Source organism: Protopterus annectens, chromosome 1.part1 (assembly GCF_019279795.1).
Source record: "Protopterus annectens isolate FY-2018-M chromosome 1.part1, PAN1.0, whole genome shotgun sequence".
Lineage (NCBI taxonomy): Eukaryota > Metazoa > Chordata > Ceratodontiformes > Protopteridae > Protopterus > Protopterus annectens.
Window position 1 is genome coordinate 464703274 of NC_056726.1, and position 18991 is coordinate 464722264.

Genomic DNA, 18991 nt, shown 5'->3' on the forward strand with positions numbered 1-18991 from the left:
AACTCTCATGATAACACATCTCAGAAGATACTCTCGGTCTTGCCAGGCTAGGGGGATGGAGGGTGGGACGCAAGAAAGAAGGCGAGAAGAAGACAACTAACATGGAACGTTAGGGTAAGTACATAACTTCTCAATGTTAAGTTGTCAATCTCGCCTTCATTCTTGCTGGATGGGACAGCGTCCCTAGCACCTTAGTCCTGGGTGGCTCAATGGAACAAACTCTTGAGTACAGTGGAACCAAAATCAGCCCTACTTCTAGAGGTCCTGTCCAGCTTGTAATGAGAAATGAAGGTATGAGGAGAGGCCCAAGTGGCCGTTGCACAAATGGAGTCCATTGGCAATCTTGCCTGAAAGGCTACTGAAGAAGCTAATGCTCTGGTTGAATGAGCTCTGGGCTTAATACGGAGCTCTTTATGCCTCAATTGGTACATCAACATGATGACAGAGGTCAACCACCTGGACAAGGTTACTTTGGAAACTGGCAGGCCTTGTTTCCCTTCCACGTAAGACAGGAAGAGCTGTAATGATTTCCTAGTCTGCTTGGTTCTATCCAGGTAGAAGCATAATTGACGGTGAACGTCTAGACAATGTAACTTCTGTTCAGACCTATTGGTATAAAGTGGGAAGAAAACAGGAAGATCGATGGTCTGATTCAGATTTTTTTCGGAGAGTACTTTGGGTAAAAAGGACGGATTAGTCCTAAGTGACACACTATCTTTGTGAAAAACAAGGTAAGGAGGGCGAACACAAAGGGCTTGAAGTTCTGAAACCCTTCTCAATGAAGTGATGGCTACTAAAAACAGAGTTTTCCAAGAGAGCAACTTTAGTGAACAGGAAGCCGCAGGTTCAAAGGGAGGGAGAATTAAAGACAACAGCACCAAATTTAGGTCCCATGGTGGGGGAGGATCTTTTACCGGGGGCCTAAGTAAGAGGGTTCCTTTTAGAAAGGCTTTACAAAGTTTGTGTGACATAATGCTGGTCTCTGACAATCCAACATGAAAATTCGCAATGGCTGCCAACTGATCTCTGATGGTGGCTGAAGAAGATCCCATTTGAAACAGTTCTGCCAAAAACTCTAAGACTGTATGGACAGGGGCTATAAAGGGGTCAACTTGTTTCTCCCCTGCCCAAACGCTTCCATTTGCTAGCTTAAGTCTTTCTGGTGGTACACTTGTGCGAAGCGAGGATGATGTTACGAACTGAATGAGAGATTGAGGGAAGCCTGGCTAGGGTTGGAAGTGGAGCAACCAAGCTGTGAGGTTGAGAGATTGATGCAGCCCGCCCGACTGATGTGTCAGAAGATCTGGCACTGCGTCCAGATGCCAGGGTTGATCTAGTAGATGACGTTGCAGGAACGGGAACCAAATTTGTCGAGGCCAGTAATGGGCAACAAGGATCATTCTGGATCTCAAAACAGTTGCTTTCTGGATTAGCTGAGTAATTAAGGGAAAGGCATACAGAAGACCCCGGGGCCAATCCTGGACTAGAGCATCTCTGGGGGGAAGACCTGGGAGAGGGAACAGGGTGAAGAAGTCTGGGCACTTGCTGTTTTGAGGGGTTGCAAAAAGATCGCAGCAAGGCTGACCCCACCTCCTGAAGATTTTTTCCGCTACTAGCTGGTTGAGAGACCACTCATGGGGCATGAGAATGGCTCTGCTCAGCCTGTCCGCTATGACGTTGGAATTCCCGGGGATATGCGTTGCTACCAGAAACCGTTGAGAAGAGATCGCCCACTGCCACAGTCTGAGTGCTTCTCGACATAGGGGGTAGGACCTGGTTCCTCCCTGCTTGCTGATGTACCACACTACAGACATATTGTCTGTCTGAATTGCAATAGTCCCGGTGGGTAGAGAGTCTTGAAGGGCCTGCAACGCTAAAAGCACCGCTCTCATTTCCAAGACATTTATGTGCAGGTGGCTTTCGAAAGGCTGCCATGTGCCCTGGACTGTCCTGCCCTGAAAATGCCCCCCACCCGATCAGGGAGGCATCCGTTGTCACAGTAGCCACAGGAGGAGGAAGGACAAAGGGTCTGCCCTGAAGAACCTGGGGGGAGACCATCCACCACGAAAGGTGTCTTTTGCATGACTGAGTGATTAGAATGCTGTGTGACATTGGAAGCTGTTGAAAGGACCACTGGAAAAACAGCATCCATTGCAGGATCCGCATGTGAAAGCGAGCTAGGGGGAGTAATGTGATAGCTGCTGCCATGAGACCTAGGGTTTTTAGTACGAATCTGGCCTGGATTCTGCTTTCTTGTAGTAGGATTTGAATATGACATCGAATGTCTGAAATCCTTTGTACAGGCAGTTTTGCTGACCGTTCCACGGTGTTTAAAACGGCACCTATGAGGGTAATAGACTGACAAGGTGACAAGGCAGACTTTTCGGAGTTTATAGAGATACCTAGTTCGTTGCAAATTTGGAGGGTATAATCTCTGGAATGAAGTAGCTGACGCTTGGTGGTGGCAGTATGGAAACACCTGGAATCCTTTTAGTCTCAGGTAAGCCGCAACCACTGCCATGCATTTGGTAAACACCCTGGGGGCTGTGGTGAGGCCAAAGGGCAGGGCTCTGAATGGATAGTGACTGGCTCCCAGTCGGAAGCGGAGAAACCTCCTGGAGCGCCTGTTCATTTTGATATGATAGTACGCATCCTGAAGGTCTATAGAGCACATCCAATTATCCTGACCCAGGAAGGGTAGAATGGACTGAAGCGTGACCATCCAGAATTTCGTTCTTTGAACAGACTTGTTCAGTCTGCTGAGATCCAAAATAGGTCTCCAGTCCCCTGTCTTTTGGTACCAAAAAGAACTTGGAGTAGACTCCGGATCCTTGCTGGTCTGCTGGGACTGGCTGGATGGCTCTTTTTTGTAGCAGCTTTGAAATTTCTAGTGCTGCTTGATCCCTCAGACCGGGAGGAACGTCTGGAAGGGGCCCTTTTGGCGGTTGTGGGGTATGAATAAAGGGAATTTTGTAACCCTCTGATATGATCGCCCGTACCCAAATGTCTTGCGAGAGGGAATGCCAGGCTACTGGGTACAGTGATGGTCTTCCTCCGACTGCCTCCGAAGGTGGACAGTTGGGCAGCTCCTCAGGGGTGCTGGAAGGGTTTATCAGAGAAGGATTCTCTGCTACCCTGATTCTGCAGACCCTCCCTGCCCCTCGGGCAGCGTCTATTATTGTTCCGTCCTCTGCCTCTAGAGGGAAGCTCACCACATGCGTCAGGCAGTACTCCCTGAGGTTTGCGGAACCACATTTTCCCACCTTTCTGACCCTTAGGGTATGGTCTAGAAGGGGTAGAAAAACAGACTCCTACGGCAGAGAGAGTCTTGCCTTCCTGCTCACACCTGGTCAATGTATCCTTCACTTGAAGTCCAAACAAGGCAGAACCATCAAAGGGGGTGTTAGTGAAGGACGCCTTGAAGGGGTCAGCAAAGTTGCAAAGTCACATCCAGGCGTGTCTCCTTAGAGCAACACTCATGCCTGCAGCCCTACTCGCTCCATCAGCTGCATAGGAAATGAGCCGCATGGAGGAGTTTACAATAGAGTTTAGGGTCCCCAGCTGGGAGTTGATCTTTTCCTGAGACCCCGCAGCTGATGGGTCCTGTAAGGTATCACCCAGTTCCTTGAGAAGGTCTCTCTGGAGACGGGTGAAATGGCACAAATAATTCAGCGAACGCATAGCAAAGGTCGCTGATGAAAACATCCGCTTGCCATACCTGTCCATAGTCCTAGATTCCTTATTAGGAGGATGGGCAGGAACTGAAGGGTCAGCCAACTCCTTTTTAGTGGCCGCCGCTACCACCATGGCATCAGCAGGGATGCCCTTAGTTAAAAACTGCTTGTCAGAAGGGGCTGTAATAAATTTTGTAGGCCTCCGGAGGGAGTTGGTTCCATAGTATCCGGAGCCGTCCACGCCTTTCGAACCACCACATCCATGAGCGGGTCGAAAGGTGGAGACACCCAGGAGGTGGAAGGGCGAGAACCGAACGCATCCAAGTACACCGACTCGTCCTCAGAAGGGTTAAGGGCAGACAAGTTTCCCCTCTGCTTAAGAATCTCCAGGATGTCAGAAAATGAGACATCCTCAGAGGGGGACCTTGGGGACCCTTCGGAGTCATCCAAGTCAGTGTCCGATGTGACTGACTCAGGGGAATCTATATGCTTCCTCTTGCATTTTCTACTTCGAGGGGGCTCCCCTGAAGGATCAGGGAAGGCCTCAGAAGAGGAGGATATGCCCAATGGGGCTACCTGTAGCATCGGTTCTCCACGCTCGGGATCGAGAGTGCGGGTAGAGACTGAAGTAGGCACCATAGAGGGAGGAGCCGAAGGAGCCGACCATGGAGCAGGCACAGGGACCAGCACACTCCTCATGACCTCAAAGGCGCCCCTATCAGGCAGGGAAGGGGGTCCCCACTCAAAAGAGACAAGGACTCCTCCCAGCACCAAGAGGGATGGCTCCGAGGCCGATATCGGGGCCGAACTCACCTGCGCCGAAGCTCCGAGAGGGAGAAAATACAGTTTTGTACCTACCATAAATGTAGATGTCCGATAGGAATGCATCTGCAGTCATTACAAATGGGTTGTCCTGTCGTCAGGCAGCCCTTCGGTCGGCCGGATTCCAAAGTCTGGGTCCGGCTTCGGCTGGTGTCGCACTTCACCCGACGTCATCGCTGCAGTTTTTCGGGTATAAAGGCATCAGCCGATGCCATCTTCCTCAGTGTTTCTTGCCCCAGATGCCAGGTGCCCTCTTGGATGGCTAAATTTGGATAAATGCCAATGTTTCCAAATAGCAGAGAGCAAACACATAAAATAAGCATGTATGTACATATATACAAACAAATACACCATAATAGATCCCCCCCAAGCTAGTTGAAGGATGGCAAATACCCTAGGAGTACCTCAGAGGGGAAGGTGGGTGGGTAATCCTGACTGCAGATGCATTCCTATCGGACATCTACATTTATGGTAGGTACAAAACTGTACTATGTCCTTCAAGGATGCATCTGCAGTCATTACAAATGGGTAGAATACCATAGCTAAACAAGGGGAGGAGGAAAAGAGTAGAGATTATGGTGCAGCTAGGATCCCTTGCAAAACAGCAGTGGCAAAACCTGCTCGGGATCTAGAGTATAAAGGTAAATTGTAATGCTTGGCAAATGTATGCACGGAGGACCAAGTAGCAGCCTCTATAATGTCCTTGGTAGCCACTCCTCGTAAGAAAGCTGTGGTAGTGGCTGTAGCCCTTGTGGAGTGAGGCCTGATGTTCTCTGGAGTTTTCTTTCCATGGTAGGAGTAACAAAATCTAATGCAATTTCCAATCCATTTGGAGATTGTCTGTTTTGAAATTGGTTTTCCTTCCTTTCCTGTGGCATATGCTACCAGAAGCTGGTCAGTTTTTCTATTGGACTTAGTCCTGTCCTGGACAGCGTGACTATGTACATCCAAGGTATGCAAGAGTCTTTCTCCCCTGTTCTGTGGGTTTGGGAAGAATGTAGGTAGGTGGATAGCCTGATTTAATGACACTCTGGATACCACCTTAGGCATAAATGTAGGATTTGTTCTCATGGACACTCTATCTTGATGGAAGATCAGGAAGGGTTGCACTGCCATTAATGCCTGTAGTTCAGAGACCCTTCTTGCTGAAGTTATTGCCAGCAGGAAAGCAGTCTTCCAGGATAAGTATTGTAATTCTGCTGTTGCTGCTGGCTCGAAAGGGGGGAAGTGTCAATTTTTCTAGCACAAAGTTCAAGTCCCATGCTGGCAATGGTGGTTTCCTGGGAGGTTTTACATTTTTAATTCCTCTCAGAAACTGTTCGAGCAGGGGGTGAGAGAAGACAGGAGGATCCAAGCTGTATTCTGCTGAAATAGCTGATGCATGTAACTTGATGGAAGAATAGGACAGGCCTGTGTGGAAGAGCTCTGCCAAGTACTCCAGGATGTTGGCTATGTTTACCAGTGTCACATCTTCTCCCTTTGCAGTACTCCAAATGAGATATCTTTTCCATTGTGCTGCATAATTCTTTCTTGTTGAAGGTCTACGAGCCTCCAGGATTATGTCTTTAACCCTTTGGGATAAATTTGGGTTAATTGCTGTTATGTAATGTTCCAGGCCGTTAGCTGCAGTGTTTTCAGGTTTGGATGCAGGATGTTGTAGTTGTTCTGTGTTAACAGTAATGGGATCAGGGGTAGTGCCCATATTTGTTCCCGAGACATGCTCCTCAGCAATGGGTACCAATGTTGTCTTGGCCAGTCTGGAGCTATCAGAATGATACTTGGACGGTCCTCTTTGATCTTCAGAAGCACCTTGTGCATCAAAGGAAGTGGTGGGAATGCATATGCTGTCAGGTTTTTCCAACTGAAAGATAGGGAGTCCACCTTCCAAGCAAGTGGGTGGTACGTCCTTGTGCAGAATTTCTTTAGCTGGTGATTGAGTGGGGATGCAAACAAGTCTATTTGTGGTAATCCCCATTCTCTTGTGATGGCTTTGAAGATGTCCGGATGAAGCATCCATTCGTGGGCATCTGTGGTAGTTCTGCTTAATATGTCTGCTAGAATGTTTTCTTTTCCTGGTACAAAAATTGCCTGTAACTGAATGTTGTAGCTCAGGGCCACATCCCATAGGTCCAGTGCCAGCCGACATAGAGGATATGAATGGGTGCCTCCCTGTTTGTTGATGTACCACATAACTGTGGTGTTGTCTGTCCTTATCATCAACTGACCTTCTTGGAGAAATGGTGTGACTGGATTGCCAATTTTACTGCCAGCATTTCCTTTAGATTTATGTGTAGGCGCAGCTGGTCTTGAGTCCATAAGCCTTGTATGCACTTGCCCAGCATGTGTGCCCCCCAACCGAGGTCTGAGGCATCTGTCGTGATGGTTTGGCTTGGTTGGCTGTTGCAGAAGGGCAATCCTGTGTTTGATTGACAGGCCTGAGCCCACCATAGGAACTCTTGTTTCAGGCATGGGATTATTGGAATTTTGGTTTCTAGGCTGTGCTTGTGTTGGGACCACAAATTCTTTAGATACCATTGTAGCTTTCTCATATGCAGTCTGGCATGAGGGACCAGAATTATGCAGGATGCCATGAAGCCTAGAGCTTGCAGTACTTTTCTTGCAGTTAGATGGTTCTGCTTTGTTAATGCCAAGAAGTAGAGAGGTAGTTGCTCTTTCTTTTCTGCAGTTAGGAATGCCATTTGTTTTGATGTGTCCAGCTCTGCACCCAGAAAGGTTATTCTTTGGGATGGAATAAGCCTTGACTTTTTTATGTTGACTGTATATCCCAAAGCTTGCAGCAGGTAAATGACTCTTTGTAAGTCTTCTGTTAACTTGCTTTTGTTGTCCGCTTGTATGAGGCAGTCATCCAGGTAGGGATAAATTTGGATCCCCTGAAGTCTGCAATGAGCAATTACTGATGCCAGGCATTTCATGAACACTCTGGGCGCAGTAGATAAGCCAAAGGGCAATGCTGAAAATTGATAATGCTCTGATCCTGCAAGAAATCTGAGGTATCTTCTGCAAATTGGTCGTATGGGGACGTGCAGGTATGCCTCCTTGAGATCTAGAGTTACCAGCCAAGACTCCTTGCCCAGCATGGGAAGAAGCTGCTGTAGGGTCAGCATTTTGAATTTTGGAACAATGAGGAATGTGTTTAAAGCGGACAGGTCTAGAATGGGTCTCCATTTGTTTTCTTTTCTTGGTACCAGGAAGAGTTTGGAGTAAAATCCCTTTCCTTGCTCCATAGATGGTACCTTTTCCACAGCTCTCATTCTTAATAGCTGAGATATTTGCTTTAGAGCTTCTGTCCTTTGAGTAGGTGGTAGGTTTGGCATTCCTCTCTTCCCTGGTAGAGTATGGAAATGGAACCTGTAACCTTGGTCTATAGTTTGCAAAATCCATTTTTCCCTTGTGATGCAATGCCAGTTTTTTGAAAATAAGGTTAGCTTTCCGCCTAAGGGTGCTTCTAGTTGTTCCCTGGTAGCAGGTGCCACTGTCAAGTCACTGTGATTGAGTTGTTGTAGTGGTGGTGGCTGTGTCCGTGCCTCGTTGATTGTTACCTTGCCACTGGTGTCCCCTGTAGGCACCCCTGGATTGGTTTCTGCCTCTAGAACGCCTATTCCTGCCTCTCTGAGTCTTAGAGGAGTCCGGAAAGGACCAATTCTTGGAGGGCCAGTTCCTGCTAAACCTTGGAGGTTGAACCTGTAAGAAATCTTTCACCGTTTGTACAGATTTCGCCTTCTCTTCCATCTTTTTTAGTACCTGCTGAGCAAGGGAACCAAATAAATTGACCTTGTCCATGGGTGCATCCAAAAGCTTTGATTTGACATGGTCTGGTAATGCCTGTTCTTTCAACCATGCATGTCTCCTGATAACTGTGCCAGTCATGGCTGATCTAAAGGAAGCCTCCAGTGCATCATAGCCACATTTTAAAGAATGGTTACTAACCTGCTGTATGTTATGTACCATTTCCTGAACATATTTTTTATCTAAAGATTCTTCAGAGGACAGCTTTTTAGTTAACTGGTCAAGCATAAACTCTTGATATTGAATCATATGAAATTGGCAGTTCAAAGCTCTAGCTGACAAGGTAGCAGAAGTGTAAACTTTTTTACCCCATCTCTCTAAGGACCTGGATTCCCTTTCAGAGGGGAGGGGGTTTTTAGTAGAAGTAGCTGCTACAGCTTTACGGCCCTGGGAGATAGTCTCTGGATCTGCAAAAGGAGCCTTGTATAAATGGTGATGAGGGTCCGGGACCCTGTAGAACCTATCGGGCTTAGCAGGAGCTGGAGGTAATGAATCAGGAGCAGTGCAAGCATCATTAAATGCATCATCTACAACAGAAAGAACTGGAGGTATAGCTAAAGGCCTATGTTGTGGTAAATGTAGAAAGGTTCTAAGCCTTTTCTGGAGTCTGAGAAATCTTGGCCCTGCCACTGAAATTGTTCCCTCATAGCATGCAAGGTTTCCCCAAAGGAAAATTCCTCAGGTGGAGAGGCTGAAGGAATGGACTCTTCCGCATCAGAGTCTTCGTAAGGAGAATAAGAAGCCTCAGGAGGGTCTGTATGTTCTGAGTCATCAGAGGAATCATCAGTGGATACTGGTTCAGGGGGGCTCTGCTCTACCGAGAGCTAGTGCTGGGCCTGTGTGAGGAGGGTTTGGCAGGCACAGTTTTTGAAGCTTTGGCTGCTTTAGCCCTGGCAAAGGCCTTAATAGACATGGCTGCAGGAGGCCTAGCAGCTCCACGTGCAGGGGTTGAAATATCCAGGGGAATAGTGTCTGATAATTCCTGAGAAACCGCAACAGAAGGTTGGATTTCAGAAGCCGATTCTACCAGGTTAGAGGAGGCCTCGGTAGAAGGCATGGTATCGGCTGAAGAAAGAACCGCTTGCTCGGTTTCGGCCGAAACCGAGACACTCGCGGTTTGCTTAATCGCGGTTTCGGCCGAAACCGCGGACCGCGAGTGTCGGTCCTTTTCTTTACGTTTTTTGGAAATTTGCGTTGTCGGAGGATCCGACGGCATAATATAGGCAAAATCAGAGCCGAAAATCTGTTCAGCAAACTCCGACCGACGTCTAAGCGTCCGTCGGTTAAAAGAAGCACAGGCTAGACAAGCTGCTACGTCGTGGTCTGGGCCTAAACAATGTATACAGGAGTGGAAATCTTTATGAGGTATTTGTTTCCCACAAGATAAACAGTTATTCACTTTCTCTGACATCGGCTGAGGCAAGAAAGAGTCCCCAACGGGTACTTAGCTTTAGAAGTCTTGAAGTAGTATTCGGTAGTAGTAATCTCTGGATCTGACAGACCGGCACTTGCGAACAGCTTCTGCTTGAGCCAGCGGCAAGAAAGACTGAGGAAGATGGCGTCGGCTGATGCCTTTATACCCGAAAAACTGCAGCGATGACGTCGGGTGAAGTGCGACACCAGCCGAAGCCGGACCCAGACTTTGGAATCCGGCCGACCGAAGGGCTGCCTGACGACAGGACAACCCATTTGTAATGACTGCAGATGCATCCTTGAAGGACATCAGATGGGTTCTCCTGCCGTCAGGCGGGTCCTCGGTCGGCCGAATTCCAAAGTCTAGGTCCGGCGTCGGTTGTCGTCGCTTTCTTTCCTGACGTCAGTGCGACAGGGGTATATAAGACACAGCCGACGCCATTTTCTTCAGTCTTTCTTGCCCCAGATGTCAGGTGCCCCTAGAAGGAAGGCAAAATATATATAAAAAAAAAATATATATATATATATATATATATATACACACATATATGAATAATATATAATCATGCATTGCAATATAATCAAAAAACAGTAGTTGCAAGCAAATACACCATAGAAGGATAACCCAATCAAGTTGTGAGATGAGGACTTAGCCACTAGGTCTGTACCCAGAGGGGAAGGAGGGAGGGAAACCTGGACTGCAGCTGTATTAGCACTCGAACATCTACATTTATGGTAGGTACAAAACTGTACTATGTTCATCGTGCATACAGCTGCAGTCATAACAGATGGGTAGAATCCCAAAGCTACGCACAGGGTGGTAGGCACTAGGTGGAACTGGGAAGAGCCAGAATGCCCTGCAACACAGCAGTGGCAAAGCCTGCTCTAGTTTTGGAATATAAAGGTAGGTGGTAGTGTTTAGTGAAGGTATGCACAGAACTCCAAGTGGCTGCCTCCAAAATATCTTTGGTAGGGACTCCTCTGAGGAAGGCTGCAGAGGTAGCTGTGGCCCTTGTGGAGTGGGGTCTGATGCCTGCAGGTACAGATTTACCATGAAAGGAGTAACAAAACCGTATGCAGTGGCCTATCCATTTTGAAATAGCCTGTTTGGAAATTGGCTTCCCTTGAGCTCCTACAGCATAGGACACAAAGAGTTGTTCTGATTTCCTGAAAGGCTTTGTTCTGTCCAAATAGTAACGTAGCTGTCTATGGATGTCTAAGGAATGTAGCAGCCTTTCCCCTTTGTTTTGAGGATTGGGGTAAAAGGTAGGTAAGTGTATGGCCTGATTTAAAGCTACCCTGGATACTACCCTTAGGCATAAATGACGGGTTGGTTCGCAGGGAAACCCTGTCCTGATGGAAGATGAGAAAGGGCTGCACAGCCATGAGGGCTTGTAGTTCCGAAACCCTATGAGCTGAGGTAATGGCCAGAAGGAAAGCTGTTTTCCAGGACAAATATTGCAAATCTGTTGAGGCAGCTGGTTCAAAGGGAGGCAATGTTAATTTTTCTAGAATGTAATTAAGATCCCAGGCTGGTATTGGTTGTTTCCTTGGAGGTCTTATATTCTTAGCCCCTCTGAGGAACTGTCTTAAGAGTGGGTGGGAGAATAATGGTGGATCAGTGTTGTATTCAACAGAAATGGCTGAGGCATGGATTTTGATGGAGGAAAATGAAAGCCCACTGTTCAACAGCTCAGCTAGATACTGTAATATCTGAGGTAAATTCAGTTTTCTAGGATCCTGGCCTTTTTTCTCATTCCAAGTGCAAAACCGTTTACATTTTGCGGAGTAAGCCTTTCTAGTAGATGGCCTTCTGGCCTCCAAAATGACATCCTGCACCTCCTTGGAGAGTAGGGTCTGTTGTGGTGTTAAGGAATTTTCCATGCAGCCAGATTGAGTGTTTTCAGCTGACTGTGAAGAGTTTTGTAGCTGTGCTGAGTCAGCAGAAGAGGCATTAGAGGTAGGGTCCAGGGAGGAGAATGTGTTAGGCTCCTCAGGAGTGGGTACCAGTGTTGTCTTGGCCAGTCTGGAGCGATCAGTATCATCTTTGGTCTGTCTGCTCTTGCTTTCAAGAGCACCTTGGGCAGAAGAGGCAAAGGTGGGAAGGCGTAAACTGTCCATGCTGCCCAACTGAAAGAAAGGGCGTCCACTCTCCAGACCTTTGAATGGAATGTCCTTGAGCAGAATTTTGTCAATTGATGATTCCTGTGGGAGGCAAAGAGATCTATGTCTGGCCTTCCCCACGCTTGGATTATCTTTGTAAACACTTGAGGATGCAACTTCCATTCATGCGTGTCTGTCATATTTCTGCTTAGATTGTCTGCCAGCGTGTTTTCCAAACCTGGCAGGTACTGTGCTTGAAGTTCGATTTGCCATTCCAGAGCCAAGTTCCAAAGTGACATGGCCAGCCTGCAAAGGGGGTATGAATGTGTTCCTCCTTGTTTGTTTATGTACCACATTACTGTGGTGTTGTCTGTTCTTATCAATAATTGCCCTGGATGCAGGAGGTCCTTAAAGCTGTAATTGCATTTATCACTGCTAGCATTTCCTTTTGATTGATGTGAAGGTGCTTTTCCTTTTGGGACCATTTGCCCTGAATGCACCTGTCTGTCATGTGTGCCCCCCAGGCGTAGTCTGAAGTGTCTGTTGTGATGACTTTATTTGCTTGAGGCTTGCAGAATGGTAGACCTGTGTTTGTTTGGCATGCTTGGGCCCACCATAGAAATTCCTTTTGCAAACATGGGATTAGTGGTATTATTGTTTCCAAACTGTGGCTGTGTTGAGGCCATAGGTTTTTTAGGTACCATTGAAGTTTCCTCATATGCAACTTTGCACATGGGATTAGAAGAATGCAAGATGCCATGAAGCCCAGAGTCTGCAGGATTTTCCTTGCAGTTAGCCTGGTACAATTTGCTAGTATTTTGAAGTACTGAGTTAGTTGCCCCTGTTTTTCTGGCGTAAGATAGGCCATCTGGGTGTTTTGTCCAAGTTGGCACCCAGGAAAATTATTTTCTGAGATGGTGTTAGCCTGGATTTCTCTTTGTTGACTGTGTATCCCAGAGAATTCAATAACCATGTTACATAAGCCAGATGTTCCAGAAGTATGTGTTTGCTGTCCGCTTGGATCAGGCAATCGTCCAGATAAGGGTAAATTTGTATCCCTTGAAGTCTGCAGTAGGCAATTACTGATGCCAGGCATTTCGTGAATACTCTGGGCGCAGTAGATAAGCCAAAGGGCAATGCAGAGAATTGATAGTGGATTGAACCTGCAAGAAATCTGAGGTATCTTCTGCAGTTTTGTCCGATTGGGACATGCAGGTATGCCTCCTTGAGGTCCAATGTTACCAGCCAAGACTCCTTGCCCAGCATGGGAAGAAGCTGCTGTAAGGTGAGCATCTTGAATTTTGGTACGAGTAGAAATGTGTTTAGGATGGATAAGTCCAAAATGGGTCTCCAATCGGTTCCCTTCCTTGGTACCAGGAATAGTCTGGAATAAAAACCTTGACCTTGTTCGTGAGTAGGTACCTCTTGAATAGCTTTCATGTCCATAAGCTTTGAAATTTGTATTTGAGCCTCTGCCCTTTGATTGTGTGGCAGGTTCGGCATGCCTCTCATTTTTGGAAGTGTGTGAAAATGAAATCTGTAGCCTCTGTTTATAATGTCCAGGATCCATTTGTCTGTTGTGATATGCCAAAGTCATTGGGTTTGTTTCCTGTACTGTTGTGCACTGTCTTCGCCACCTCTTGGTGCTGGAGTTTGCCATTGTCTGCCTCTATATGACCCTTGAGATTGTCCTCTGCCCTGGGGCTTGTCCGTGGCTGGAAAGGACCAGTTTTTTGAAGGCCAATTTCTGCTAAAACGTGGTGGTTGTACCTGTAGAAAGGCTTTGACAGTTTGCATAGATTTCGCTTTTTCTTCCATTTTCCGTATTATCTCCTCAGCATTAGTACCAAATAATACATCCTTTTGTAAAGGAGCATCTAGTAGTTTAGCTTTAACATGATCAGGCAAGGTTTGTTCCCTAAGCCAGGCATGTCTACGAATGACTGATCCTGTAACAGCAGCTCTACTTGAGGCCTCTAGAGCATCATAGCCACATTGTAATGTGTGTTTACCCACTTGTTCTGCACTATGCATCATATCCTGCAACTCCTTCAAATCTGGTTGTTCAGGTTGTGACATTTTATTCCTTAATTGTGATAACAGAAACTGCTGATATTTAAGCATATGGAACTCACAATTTAAGGCCCTCATGGCTAGGGTGGCCGAGGTATATACCTTTTTTCCCCCACCTTTCTAAGGATCTAGACTCTCTTTTGGAAGGTAATGGATTCTTAGCAGTAGAGGCCTTCATTCCCTTGGGGCCTTGAGAAATGGTTTCAGGGTCAGCATTATGGCTTTTGTAAAGAAATTGGTGTGAGTTAGGAACTCTGTAGCACCCATCAGGCTGGACTGGGGCAGGAGGCAGGGAATCCGGATTTAGGCAAGCCTCCGAGTAAACGTCATCAAGTATGTCCAGGACAGGAGGTATCGCCAGAGGTCTGTGCTGAGGTAGCAAAAGAAATTCCCTAAGTCTTTTCTTGGAATCTGAAAAATCTTGGCCTTCCCAATGGAAGTGTTCCCTCAAGGTATGCAAGGTTTCCCCGAAAGAAAAATCCTCTGGGGGAGATACAGAAGGAATGGACTGCTCTGCATCAGAATCTTCAAAGGGAGAGTACGAGTGCTCCTCTTCATCAGAATGTTCTGAAATAATGGAGCCCTGGTCAGAAGAGGGAGAATCTTCCTCCACTCTGGGTCTCTTGTCCGGAGGGGGTTGGGAACCCCTGATCAGAATAATTAAATCCTCAGCCATTTTGAGCATCTGCTTTTTAGGCATGGGGCCTGGAGATGGGTCCTGTGCACCAGGCCTCTTGGGATGCATGGCTGATTTGGACTTAGTAAAGGCCTTTATGGAAAAGGGAGATGAGGGGGTCTGAAGACACCATGGGTGGAAGTGGACCTGTCCACATTAAGAGGCTCAACACTCTCAGTGGCTTCGGTAGCTGTAGTCAGGGTATGGGCCAAGGTACCTGCGGTCTCGGTTACAGAAGACACCACCAGAGAAGTGTCGTCGGTAGTCAGGGGCTGCGTAGGCGCCTCGCTGAGAACCGGACCACGTGTAGCCGGTTTTGGCGTGGTGTCGGTGGAGGCCGCGGACCTCGCGTGTTGGTCTTGGTCCTTGTCCTTGCGTTTTTTGGACAAAACGGTAGTCGGAGTCTCCAATGACATTTTATAATCAAAAGCTTTACCAAAAAAGTGCTGGGCGAACTCCGCCCGACGTTTAATAGTGCGTTTATTGAAAGTAGCACAAAAGCGACAGCCCGAGACGTCGTGGTCTGGGCCTAAACAAGGTATACAGAGGGAATGGAAATCCTTATGCGGTATTTGCTTCCCACAAGAAATACAATTGTTAACTTTGTCTGACATCGGTCTGAGGCAAGAAAAGTTTCCCCAACGGGGTACTTAGCTTTAAAGAAGACTTCGGTTTCCAAATTTTCGTAATTTCAGGAGCTGGCCGACCGGCACTTGCGAACTGCTTCTGCTTCGGGCACCGCGCGGCAAAAAAGACTGAAGAAAATGGCGTCGGCTGTGTCTTATATACCCCTGTCGCACTGACGTCAGGAAAGAAAGCGACGACAACCGACGCCGGACCTAGACTTTGGAATTCGGCCGACCGAGGACCTGCCTGACGGCAGGAGAATCCATCTGTTATGACTGCAGCTGTATGCACGATGAACATCAGGGTCGGACAAAGGTCCGATGCCATTCGCCCCCTCGGAGCCGACGAGAGTCCCGGCGCCCGGATCCCTCCAAGGATGGAACCAAGGAAGAGATCGGAGCTGACTAGGGAGCCAAAAGGGGTGGTATCGGTTCTGATGTTCCTGACCCCTACGATCTCCGGCTCCGAACTCACAGGAAGAGTCGGAGGAGGAATCGAAGAGGGAGAAGTTAAAGCCACTGCCTGATGAGGAGGGCTATGCAACATTTGGGCCAGTACCTGCGACTTAAGTAGTCTGCTAACCACCCTCTCGAGGTCATGGTCCGACAGCTTGGAAGACCGAGAGGAATGGGACCTGTGACTCCGCTCCGATAACAAGGGAGACTTCGGAGCAGAGTGGACCGATTCCAGGGAAGGAGACCCGGAACGCTTCTTGCTCGAAGACGGCTCCGACAGCAGAGTCGGAGTCGACTGAGGCCTAGAATTATCGGTTCCGGCCGGAACTGATGCAGTGATAGTAGTAGCACCGCTCGGCGACGGCTCCGGACATGGAGCAGACGGTTTGGCGGGCTTAGAAGGTTTACCCGATGAAGGCTTAGCCGGGGAACCTTCAGGCTTTAACAAGCCTCTCAAAATAAGTTTATTCCTGCGTTCCTGCAGGACTCTTGGACTGAACGCGTGGCAGACAGAACAAGAGTCCTGCAGGTGCAGAGGGCCCAAGCAATATACACAAGTGTGACCGTCTGTCAGAGATATCTTCTGACAGCACGAGTCACACTTCTTGAAGCCCGAGACCTTAGTGTCTTTAGACATCCTGAAAAAGGGATGACTGTCTAATCACAATCAGTCAAACACACACACACACAAAAAGTTGCAACAGACTTGGAAAAAATATAACAAAACCCCACACTTTTTAATACAATCTAACAAGGCACAAACACACACAAAAAGGAATGGAAGGGGATTGGCCAAGGGCCTAACTATTAGGTGAAGGGAAAAAAACAGTATCAAAAACTACCTAAGAGGGAATCCTAAACAGGGATCTAAGGGTAGTAACTAAAAAAAAACACTATCGATAATATTTTAACCCCAAAAAGAAGACTAAAAACCAAGAAAAATATTAATACAACCTGAGCCGGCAAAAAGACGCAACCTCGTAGCCGAAGCGGCAAACGAGATCTGGGTATATCACACCTAGCATTATGGGACATAGGATAGCCTTGAGTCGGTAAAAATAGCTCTCGAGCTTTAGTAATAGGCAGAGTAGGAGCCGAGGTTCGGCTCCGAACCCATCCAGCAAGAATGAAGGCGAGATTGACAACTTAACATTAAATATTAACTTATAAACTGAAACACTTAACGCTTGGTACCAAATAAATACTTCACCTGAAACAACACAAGATCCACAGCAGACAGGCCAAATGAAACCAAAGACAGCACAGCTAAAAATTACAGCATCTGGAACACAGAGACCCACACCACCAAGAGGCTCATCACCATCAGTACAAACATCAACCACAACACCAACAATTGGACCAGTACCCATTCCATTACCAGGACCAACGTCAGAGCTCCAGAGGAGAACAATGCTATCAGAGTCACCAAGAAGACTAGCACTACAATCCCCTGAAATTCCAAAGGGCACAAGAGGAGTTTCAACGATCCCAAACCCCAGCCACAGCCCCTGCGGAAGACCGGAGAACCAAGGAATGAGGTAAATGAAATATTTGGGGGAGCCAAACTACACAACAGGACCCAAAACCAGAAGAAACCAGCCATGCTATTAACTTGCTGTGTTGTGTGGAACCACTCCCAAAAAGAACTTATTGACATTCAGACTAGTGTGCTTTCAAAGGGATTAACGTTTGTTCCCCACTACAAGTCTGACATGGCACAAGTATTGGTTGATTTAAAATCCTGACAGAAAATTGAATCTGAAAGTTCTGTACCATGGCAAATCTGATACCACTGAGAAACAACCTATTGAAGAAGTAAAAAGACCCAGTAATTACTGCCCTCCCTTACACCAAACTTTAGCAGCCTTTGAAGTCAAATGTGAAACTGACATTAAGAAAGTTCTGCAAAAACCAGCACAGAGAAAGTTCTACAACCTTAACAAAGGTGAGAAAAAAGCATTGTTAGAGGTAGGCAGAGAAGTCTCGATGGGTTATGAAGGCTGACAAAGTAAAGTTGTGTACACTTAACATAAATGTAGATGTTCGAGTGTATTCACTGTTGCAGTCATCACATTTAGGTTATCTGCTTGCAGTAGACCTCAGTCGGCCAGATTATCAAAGTTTTGGGTCCTGCGTTGGTTGCTGTCTCATCTTCCATGATGTCAGGTAGTCAGGGGTATAAAGCATGCAGCCGACGCCATTACATCAGTTTTTCTTGCCCCAGATGTCCATTGCCCCCATAATGGGAAGCAATTATATGCAAGGTTACACCTCTAACAAAAAAGCAAATACACCAAAAAACATTTAAGCATTGTAAACCAGAATATAGGTATAGTCAGGGGGCTGGAGAGAGGGTAACCAGGACTGGAACAGTGAATACACTCGAACATCTACATTTCTGGTAAGTGTACACAACTGTACTATGTTCTTTGTGTTTCACTGTTGTAGTCATCACATTTGGGTAGATTCCCAAAGCCAAGGATGGGAGGAGGAACTTAGATAGCATTAGGACCAGCTATAAGGCCCTGCAAGACTGCAGTGACAAAACCAGCTCTGCATTTAGAGAAAATTGGCAAATAATAATGCTTGGTGAAAGTATGTACAAAACTCCAGGTAGCAGCTTCTAGGATGTCTCTGGTAGGGACACCTCTGAGAAAGGCTGTAGAGGTAGATGCAGCCCTGGTTGAGTGTGGTCTTATCCCTGTGGGATAGGTTTTCCATGGTGTTTATAGCAGAAATGAATGCAATGGCCTATCCATTTAGAAATGGTTTGCTTTGAAATGGCCTTCCTCTCTGCCCCTGCAGCAAATGACACCAGCAGCTGTTCAGATTTCCTTTGAGGTTTAGTCCTGTTCAAGTAAAATCTAAGCTGTGTGTGCACATCTAAAGAGTGCAGTATCCATTCCCCTTTGTTCTGTGGATTAGAAAAGAAGATTGGCAAATGAATGGACTGATTAAGAGCCACACTGGATACTATCTTGGGCATGAAGGAGGGATTAGTCCTGAGGGACACCCTGCCCGCATGAAAGATTATGAAAGGCTCCACTGCCAAAAGGGCCTGTAATTCAGACACCCTTCTTGCTGAAGTGATTGCTAAAAGGAAGGCAGATTTCCAAAAAAGGAATTTTAACTCTGCACTTGCAGCTGGTTCAAAAGGAGGTAGAGTGAGTTTTTCCAATACAAAGTTAAGGTCCCAGGCTGGAGTTGGGGCTCTCCTGGGTGGTCTTAGGTTTTTGGCCCCTCTGAGAAACTGCTTGAGCAGTGGATGAGAGAAGAGGGGTGGTTCTGTGTTGTTATGAGCTGAAATGGCTGAGGCATAAATTTTGATGGAGGAAAAGAAA

The 18991-nt window shown here is 47.0% G+C and overlaps 1 protein-coding gene across 5 annotated transcripts in view; it reads right to left on the reverse strand.

Moving 5' to 3' along the window:
- GALNT2 (polypeptide N-acetylgalactosaminyltransferase 2) overlaps positions 1-18991 on the reverse strand; it is a 1695325-nt gene that overhangs the window by 1394348 nt on the left and 281986 nt on the right. The window lies entirely within an intron of this gene.